At 30.2% G+C, this 10,564-nt stretch overlaps 1 non-coding gene across 1 annotated transcript; it reads left to right on the top strand.

Moving 5' to 3' along the window:
* The first annotated feature begins 2,989 nt into the window (after positions 1–2,989).
* TRNAA-AGC (transfer RNA alanine (anticodon AGC)) lies at positions 2,990–3,062 on the top strand. The gene has a single exon. It is a non-coding gene; the product is annotated as a tRNA-Ala (tRNA).
* The last annotated feature ends 7,502 nt before the right edge of the window (positions 3,063–10,564 follow it).

Genomic DNA, 10,564 nt, shown 5'->3' on the forward strand with positions numbered 1-10,564 from the left:
GAATCATCTCAACTCCCCATCTCCTCATAATTAAACACTTTGATGTGTTTAACAATCGAGTGAGAAGGGGTGAAAATGATAATATATATTAATTATCAAAGTAATTACTACTTGTCAATCAAACTTCATAATAACAATCTAGCAATGATTACTCAAATCCATGCAAAACTTAAAATCAAATAGTCATATTATGTCTATATTTGGATGACGCCTTGATAGTTGTAACTAACTTGAAGTAATAGTATTTATTTGAAAAGTTTAACTTGAAATATTTAGGCGACACTCATTTAATACAACCATATAAATAGTTGAAAGATGGTAGGTAAAACAGTTGAAAAATACTAGATAAAACAGTTGAAAGATGTTGGATAAAACAGTTGAAAGATGTTGAGTAAAACAGTTGAAAGATGTTGGGTAAAATAGTTGAAAGATGTTGAGTAAAACAGCTGAAAGATGTTGGGTAAAACAGTTGAAAAATGTTGGGTAAAATAACTGAAAGATGCTGAGTACGAAATGAAATGAAATGAAAAAAAAAAAAAAAATGAATGAAACGGAAATGAAATATGAAATGTGAACAATGTAAAATAGGAAAAAGCCACGTAAAGTGAAATGAAATAAAAAGTAAAAGATAAAAACATGAACAATTGAGAGATGCAGAATAATGACAAACAAAATAATGTATTATGGTATTATCAGTATTTATACTAGTAGAACATGTTACATTTGGGCAAGGCAAACTCTTCGCCTGAGGGCTTACTGAGAAAGGCGAGTGCCCTGGTTGTATCAGGTGTAGTAATAGGCTGCAAACGTGTTAGGACAGAGGGAAACTACTTGTATGAGCGGGTAGATTTCCTTATTTTTGGGAGTTTTCGCTCGTAAACTTTTGTATGAACTGTGTGAGTACAAGATTAATCTAATACTTAAGAGTTTATTGAGTAAGGTGAGTGTCCTGATATACTTTAGTTTTGACCTTTAGGTTGCCTAATGTATCAGAGTATAGGGGTGCTACTTGTGTGGGCGGGTAATCACCCCTATCTTTAGGAAATCTTGTGGGTAAAATATCTTACATGTGTTTGAATAGGATCAGAAAATGATTTCATAAATTATGTTAATGATTTTCAAATGATGAATAATATGTTATACACAAACTTCATGTTGGTCACACACTATTTTAATATATTGTTTCTTTCCTTAATGAGATGTGTTTCACCTGAATATAAATGTATCTTTTACAGGACTTCCACGAGATCGAGCTTAGAGAACTCGAGCTGTTATAGCACTTTGATAAAAAGGGGTATAATTTTGATAACATTTTGGGGATGCAAATATTTTATATTTTATGTTTTAAGTCTTTTGAGAAATGGATGGTTGTGAAATATACTGGTTTTTGTGAATACTGGAAATGTAGGTTATGTTTTGGAGATATATATGTGAATATAGGTGGATGTATGATTTATGTTAGATTGTAGATAGATTTAGAAAACTCTAGTATTATATTTGTTGGAAGATTGTAATTATGTTTTCCACTGCATAAATGATATTAGAATGTGGATTATTAGGTAAATAAATGGATTAGTAGCACTCCGGGCCCACGTAGAGGGTCGGGGTGTTACAATATATCTCTCCAAAATTCTTCTATGCACATGAACTCTAGAAGAATGATGATATAGATGTTCAGTAGATCCGATCAAGTAATAATCTAGCAAATTTATTTACCAAAACTTTGCCTACTATAACATTCAAAAAATTGGTTCATCACATCGGAATAAAACATCTTAAAGATCTTAACAGAAAGAGTTAATATATGGGTGACATCAAAGAGGGAGTGTTATGAAAAATATGAATGTCACCCCATCTTCCACCACTTCGGTTTTTCCACCTCAATAAATGTCTTGTTATCTATATTACCCTATAAAAGGGCACCTTACCCCTCACATTTGAAACACACCTTGCATGCTTGAAGATACATTACATGCTCGTAAGTAAGTAGATTTATAGTAAGGATAAGAGTAGAGGAGAAATAAAAGAAGAGAGATATTTTGTACAAGGGATAAGAGGAAAGATATTTTCTATAAGGTTGGTTCCAAATCATCTTATAATTTCGCCCAAGATAGTGAAGTTTTTTATCCCATCAGCCTATGGAGTAGGCATAACCGAATCACGTAAAATTTATGTTTCATCTCTATTTATTATCTTACATCTTTTGTAACACTTACTACTATTTTGTGAAGCATAGTTAATGTTAATAAATAAATTCATGACTTTATATTGAACTATTTGTAATGCTTTCTAAGCCATCATATATTTTCAACAAATAAACTTATTTATCTTAATAATCAGATTATTTACCATGATTTAAAAATAACTATAGATAATAGATGCTTATTTATGATGATTTTACAAATTTTTCATAAATAATGACATTTTTTTCGGACCCCAAATGAAAACCGACCTAAATATATTACTTATTTACAAAATTTCAAAAATCATCGCAAATATAACTTGATTGCAATTTTTTAGGGTTAGCAAATAAATGAGTCTTAAAAAAAGAAAAAATAATAATTTTTTAGTGACTCATTAGATGTGTGAAATGACCTAATCGAGTTGACCTTACACGTAAAAGAACACGTGAGTTCACTAGACTCTAATCACATACAAGTAACTAGGTGATCAATTCCACCATCCTAACTTTGTGAGTTTATATAAAACAATGTTCTTCTTGTTCTTCCAATGCTAAAAGTGGCGTTCGTCTTACTAAAATAATCTTTTTCTTTAAAAAAAAAAATCACTTTTGTTTATTCCACCATATTAACAAAATAATCTTTTGTTAATTTTATTAAGAAGAACAAACGTGTGAAGTGTAAACAGGTTTGCCAAGCTGATTTCAAACCGGCAAAGCATTTTTCAATCTTCAAAGCGACCACGTCCCCAAAAAAAATTGCTGGACGAAGTTAATACGTTATTTATTAACCATTAGCCAACGCAAACTGGGGATGTAGCTCAGATGGTAGAGCGCTCGCTTAGCATGCGAGAGGTACGGGGATCGATACCCCGCATCTCCATTAACTCTTACAATTTTTCGCCTTGTGCTGAACCTGACAAATAAGAAACTTTAGCGCCTAAGGAATAAACAAATCATACAGGAGTAAACATTAGCAAAGCAGGATTCTCTGTAGTCATCAAACCTGAGTAAGAAATTTAGTTAAAATATTATATACAAATTTTAAAAACTAAACAAATAAATTTATTTTAAGAAATTAAATATGTTTATTTTAGTTTTAATTTAAATTTATTTTAATTAATAAAACATTTAATATATAATTAAAAATAAAAATATATTTTAATGAATCATATGAATATAGTATTTCTTCTTCACTTTATGATGCTTTTATTTTTTAATTTTAAATAATTTTGAAAAACATAAAAACTTTGATTTTAGTTCTAAAATATTTTAAAAATATTTAAAATAAAACATTATATTACATTTTCAAAATATAAGTCCCAATTTTTACTTAAATTTGAAAAATTAAATGAATATGTTCATATTTCTTATTTTCAAAATAAAAAATAAAAAATACAAATATTTTTAGAAAATAAAAAAAAAAAAATCCACATTTCAGTTTTTAAAAAACTTTCATTTTCATAAAAAAAAAAAAAAACACACATTTAATTTCTATTTTAAAATTTTTAAATAATTTTTTTTTCAATTTTAGGAATAATTCTTAGATAATTTTTAAAATATTTTTCATTAATAAATTAGTCAATTTTTTATTTTTATTTTGGAGATTCAAATTTGACATTTCATATTGGGACAAAATCAAAATTTTACTACATGTCGCTATATACACAATTTTATAAATAATTTTCAAACTCACGTATTCTTGTAACTTGTTTATGCATGACTCCTAATTGAATTAAAAACTCTATAAGCATGTGTTCGTATGAATAAATTCATGCATAAAAATAATTGATCTAGGTAATCCATTTATTTAAAAAAAAAATTCTTTTTTATTGGTTAAAAATAAGAAAAAATATAAATAAGCAAATAATTTAACAAAATGTTTTCCTTTTTTGATAATGGGTCTTGTAAGACTGGTCAATTATCTCCTAAAAGCAGTCAACTAGATGTAGAGGATAGTCTTCCCCCTTCATTTTTATTTCAAAAAATGTTAAATTCTATTTAGTTGTGGAAAACATTTTCTATTTTTCATTTCTTTAGTTCCCTAATGAATTATTAAAATTTTAGATTATTTTTAAAAATTTTCAAAATTTGTGTTAAAGAGATAGAAAATAAAATAAGTTTGTTTAAATATGCTAAATTATTTTTCATCTTTTATTTTTAGATTTCAAAATAATCGCAAAAAAAAAAAAGGCAACTTATTTTTTAATTTTTTAAAATTTATATAAGGCAATACTTAGAATTATAAATTTTATGGTTTGAATTTATGGATTTAGAAGAAATTCTATATATAATCTACACAAATTAAAGTCTAACATTTGAATTACATTCTCTAATATTCAAAGTAAGAGTTGGAAATCTAAAAAAATAAATAATGAAAAAGATTTTTTTTTTTCTAATTTTTCTATATTAAGTTGGAAAATTGAAAAATGAGGTAGCATTTTTGCAATTATTTGAAAAATAGAATAAAAAATAATATTATTTTCAAAAGCAAACAATGTTAAAATTGTTTATTATTGGTCATTTCAAAACTAGCATAATTCAGTCAACCGTCTAATCCTGCAAGCGCAATTTTTTTTTGCTATTTTTTTAACTTTTTCTTCAAATTTTTGAACTTTCAAGTGGGGTAAATATACATACATTCACATAGGATAAGTACCGCAACCATTCTTGAAATAGGTGTTTTAGAGTGCTAGACCCTTTAAATCTTAAATTGGGATGATTTAAAAGTTTACTTTCTTTGTTCACAATGATACTTCCAAACCGAATCTTTTCTAAAAATGTTTTCCTTTATTTTACATTTTCAAAAACTTTAATAAAGTGTCAATTCTTTATTAAAAAGGGATAAATAAAGGGACCAAGGGTTTGATTCATTTTTACTTTAGTTAGTTTTTTTTTTTTTTTGGATTACATAGGAACTCCAGCCACCAACGAGCCCTTTGAACCCTCTGGTGTAGCACCAAACCTACGGATCAGTGTCTTCCACCCACAGATCTCGCTTATTAGGGTAAAGTCTGAAATGCGGACACGACTTCCAATCATTAGTTGAATGTTCGGCCAACCCGATCCCCGGAACACATCTCCATTACCATCAACGGTCTCCGCTGGCTCACAAAGAACTCTCACAATTTACGGTCCCCGCTGACTCATAGAGCGAACCCTCACCATCCACGGTCTCCATTGGCTCACAAAATAAACTCTCACCATCCACAGGTAACGCTGGTTCCGTGAGTGTATTTACCTGGATTGAACTCCCGATACTCCTTCTTACGTGCTGATGCCTTTTCATCGCGCCATGCTCGTTGGGGCATTATTTTAGTTTTCTTAAGTCACTAAATATTGGTGATGAAAACGGATTATCTAAATTCAATGTGAGTCTTATACTCCAAAGTAGGACATTTGATTGGTTTGTAGAAATCTAGTTAAATATTTTATTTTAAAATTATCATAAATTAAGAATGAAATTCTGGAGGCTAGAAAGGTCTTATTTTCAAAAAATTGTTAGTTTAAGTAGTTTAACCTAATAATTTAAGACTAATTATATCTTTTAATTTTGTTGATTTTGAGAAAGGTTGGCCTAAATCGATAATCTTTAATTGAAAATCACTCAAATTAGTGATTGCCTAAAATATGACATGTATGGTTAAATGGGCTAACCTAATAATGTCTCTATGCTTTCTCTCTATGCTTTCTCATTGAAAGTTAGGTTCTCTCTCTCATGCGCTGCCCTCTCCTTCAATACTCGTAAATGTTTCACTCTCTCCTTTACCACTTTAATCCTAAAGCCTGCCTTTCATACCCCACATATTTAATTGTTTTTTTTATTTTTCAAAATTAAAACACCAAAATTTAAATTAAGGGAAAATCATCAATGCAAAAAAGGAACATACTAATTGTGATTAATAAATTAAAAATGCAATATATCATTTAGAGCTCTCTAATCACACTAAATTTGACAATCAAATAAATATTAAAAGTTCATAAGTTAACATTCAAACATCCATATATTAACATTGCATAAATTATTCCGCAAATCAAGGCATTATAATATATAACATCTATATTTCATCTCTTGCATCAGAAAAATTCAGCAATAATAGAATGACGGAAGAGAAAGAAATATATTAAAGACCTAAAAAAAATGTTAAAGGCTTTAAAAAAAAAAATTAGTAGCAAAATGCCTTAAAATAAATGTTTCAATGAACAAAAGTAAAGCTATAGACACAAACTATAGGATAAGTAAAATTAATTAAAGCATAAATAATAAAATAATTTAAAATATTTGATTGGGAAATTGTTAGCCTCAGTGGCTACATAATCCTAATTGTCGTGTTTTGATGATGATAATAACTCTTAGTGGTTTCAAGTTAAATTAATATTTGCATGCTAAGCTATGACAGACATAAGTGGCAAAATCATACAAATACGGAATTAAGTGCAAAGATCAAGCAAATACTCTCATAGGCAAGAATCAAGTGGACACTCAAATGGGCAAAGATCAAGAGGACACTTACTTGGGATATCTCAAGCACATACCGATGGAAGCTAATGTAGAATCATATGTAATGGGGGAGTGTTTGAGGTAGTATTTGCTCTAACTCTTATAGTTCTGATTCACTCATGTCATTGTGCAAGAGTTGAGCAATTGCATATGCATACTAGAATATAGGATATCACCAAATCATAAGTTTCATACTTATGAGTTTTCAAAGACAAAACAGTAAGTTTTATAAAAATATCCTATACTCAAATGTATTTTAATATGGGACAAGTTTTAATTGATCTTAGTATTATAAACTTTTATATACTTGGTCTCGGTTGAGTTAAAACTATCGGCCCAGGTGTGCGTCTAGAGGAGGGGTGAATAGACGTCTTTCGTGGATATATGATTTTTTCTATAATCACAAAATTATTTTGGCAAGATGCAAAATTATTATATCACAATTTATATTCAAAGCAAATACAAACAAACAAACAATAAAATGAGGTAGGGTGAGAAAAGCTTAACACGGTGATATTAACGTAGTTCAGCACCAAGCCTACGTCCATGCCTTGAGACCAACTCAAGGATTTCCCAAATCCACTAAGCAATCCTCTTTCAAGATGGAGAAGTCTTTACAATTACGGTTACACACCACAGCTACTCACCAAGAGCTACAACAAGATGCTCACCAAGAGTCACCTTACAAAGGCTCTCAAAGAAGCCCCTCAATACAATGAATCAAATCAAATAGATGTAATTTCAAAATGCTTATTCTTGAGCTGATAATACAAATCCAAATTTCACACTATTCTCTTTGTAAATGATGTGTAAGACAAGAGTAAAGAGCAAGAGAGTTTGAGAGTAAAGATGAATCCCTAGAATGAATACTCAATGAATATGTTCAACAACCAAGTGCTTAACTCCCTTAAAATGAATGCATAAGACTCATATTAAAGGGCAAAGGGATGAGCAGCTTGTTGGAGAGCCGTTGGGCATTAATGGAGAAAAGACAATTTGAAAACTAGCCGTTATTGCGCATTAAATGCGTTCTATCGCCCGACATTCGTCGACGATTCCATGACCTTGTGGACGAGTCTTACACATGTGTACGTTGATGAATCCCCTGTGTTCATCAATGAGTCTTCTTTGCTGAATTCAGATAGGTCTCGGCTTCTCTTTGCCGACGATTCCCCTACATACGTCGACGAGCCACCCCTATACATTCGTCGCCAAATCCCTTGCATTCGTCGACGACTTTGCTTTAAGATTTTAGGTGGTCTTGGGATCTCATCGTTCGACGATTCCCCTGTGAACGTCGACGAGTTCCCTTCATGTGTTTGTCGATGAATCCCCTGTGTTCGTCGACGAGTCCCTTTGTTTTACTTATATAAGGACCTAAATGGATGTGGACAAGTCTAAAAATGGTTTTTGTTCAAGTTAAAGTCCAATCTTGTTCAGAATTAATTTTTACCAATTATAAGATGTCTTTGTTTGATAAAATACGTTTGAAATCCATTTTGACATCTTATGCAGTTAAGTGACTCGATATGTATGTGTGAACTCGGAATTCATGTTCTAACCTATTGTGAACTATATACATATGTAACTTGATCGTATCTTGCAAGATACTCTTGACCACACCATATTTGTGATGACCCAAAAATATATATATATATATATATATATATATATATATGATTAAAGTACAATAATAATAAAATAATAAAAATAGTCATTAAGTTAATATCAATACAGAAGTGTTTTTCTGTAGGATCCTTGATTCCATGTTTGATGTCTAAGAAAGACCTTGTCTTAGCGAGTGCTTAGAGACCATTGCGGCTCAGTCGCTCCCTGGAGGTCGGCCTGGTCAAAATAGAATTTCATAGGATAAACAGGATAGACACTGTTTGTACACGTAAATAAGTATATATACATGAAATAGTGTTTTGACAGACATAATTTGTAGAAATACATAATAAGATGATAATAATATAGGTATCATATGTGGGGCCCACAAGACTATGTGGGGTCCACATGAGTCCCGGAGCCACAAGACACTGTTTATATACGTAAATAAGTACATAAAATAATGTTTTAACTGATATAATTTGAAGAAATATATGATAAATAATAATATAGGTATCCTATGCGGGGCCCACAAGACTGTGTGGGGCCCACATGAGTCCCGAAGCCGTATGGAGGTTTACACAAGTCTCAAAGCTATGTAGGATGCATAAAATCGTATAAGAGTTATTCGAGTTACGTAGGATCCATTCGGATCTCGAAGTTGTGTGGGGCCCACAAGACCATGTGGGGCCCACATGAGTTTTTAAAATTTAAATTTAATTTTTGTTCAAAAATAAATAATAAAATAAATAAATACTAAAAGTAGTTTAAAATTAATAACAATGATAATAATAATGATAATAATGATTAGGAAAAAAAAAAAAACATAATAAAATAATAAATTAAGTAATTGATTAATTAATTAGGTAAGTATTTAATTAAAAAAATTATTTAGTGGGAATGGTGGCAAGCATTCCCACATGGCCTCCATCCCCATCCCATACTCAACCCATACCTTGTCCATCCCTTGCCCATTCTTTAATTTTTTAAAAAATTATAATTTCACCCATCTCCCCACACTTTTATAAATTTCATTTTTTCCCCAAAATTTTCCTATAAATAGGGAGCTCTCAACCTTCATTTTTCACAACAATTTTCCACGGAAGAAAAGGATTAGTGAGTGAAAGAATTTGTGGTGGAGAGAAAATTTTGAGTAAGTTCTCACTCACCCACCCTTTCCGATCTCATTGCTTAAAGATAGTTTTTGTGTTCGTAGCACACGGTAAAAGAAGAAGGTAAGTAAATTTTGATTATGTTAGTTTCTTTTTATTTTAAATTCATACCCGAGTTTATTTTGTACCTAAATTTTAATTATGTTAATTAGTTCCACAAAATTTCCATGAGTTTATTTTTACGCATATTTAATTATACCAGTTCTATCTTTAATATACTTGCATCTATTTTTGGGTTAAGAAATGTTCCAATCCCCTCGAGTAAATTTTCAGCATTTCTTTCTATTCAAAAATAAAATTATATATATTTTTAACACAAAAATTGTGTGGCATGAGTTTATTTCTACGTTGCATTTTTTATGAAAATATGAGTAAAGATGAGATTTTTACGATATTATTTTAAATTGCATAAATTATAATAAGATGATTTTAAAACCCCTTATGGCAACGAAAGTTCAAAGTTACAGATGTTCGGTACCGCAGCTTAAAGTTTATATGGATCAGAGTGCACCCACGCTCTTTACAGAGTGGTTATTTATGTTAGTGGATTTCTCTTGAGTGCACACTTGGTTCCGGACCAGGACTTAATAAGGAAAATCTCACTTAAAGTTTACGTACGTTGATTTAGTTTGGTCGGCCAGCCAGCTAAGTCCAGTCTTCGGACCGCACAACCCAGTCATGGGGGTAAACATGACTTACGGCAAACAAACCTAAGGGTGATTTTTTTTTGTAATATATGTTTATACATATTTAATTACGTGTACAAAGTTACTGATGATTTGAAGGAAAAGTGTAAGTTTACGTGAAAAGAATCATTCTGGTGCTTAAATGACGATCTAAGGAAAACGTATAAGGAAAAGTATATGTATGTTTATCATTAAATATTTTTATAATTTTAAAGTTAAGAGTTTAATTTAGCAGTTATAGTATATGATTATAAAAATTTACTGTTGAAATTGATGACAAAAGTTTTATGCAGAAATTTTTAAATTTATATTTATTCTAAAAGCAGTCTTGAAGTTATAGTATTAAATATTGTCTTACGAAATTCTTTAAAAACTCATTTTGGCCACATACTAATAATAATCTTAGTTACTTACTGAG

Source organism: Malania oleifera, chromosome 10, assembly GCF_029873635.1.
Source record: "Malania oleifera isolate guangnan ecotype guangnan chromosome 10, ASM2987363v1, whole genome shotgun sequence".
NCBI classification, from domain to species: domain Eukaryota; kingdom Viridiplantae; phylum Streptophyta; class Magnoliopsida; order Santalales; family Ximeniaceae; genus Malania; species Malania oleifera.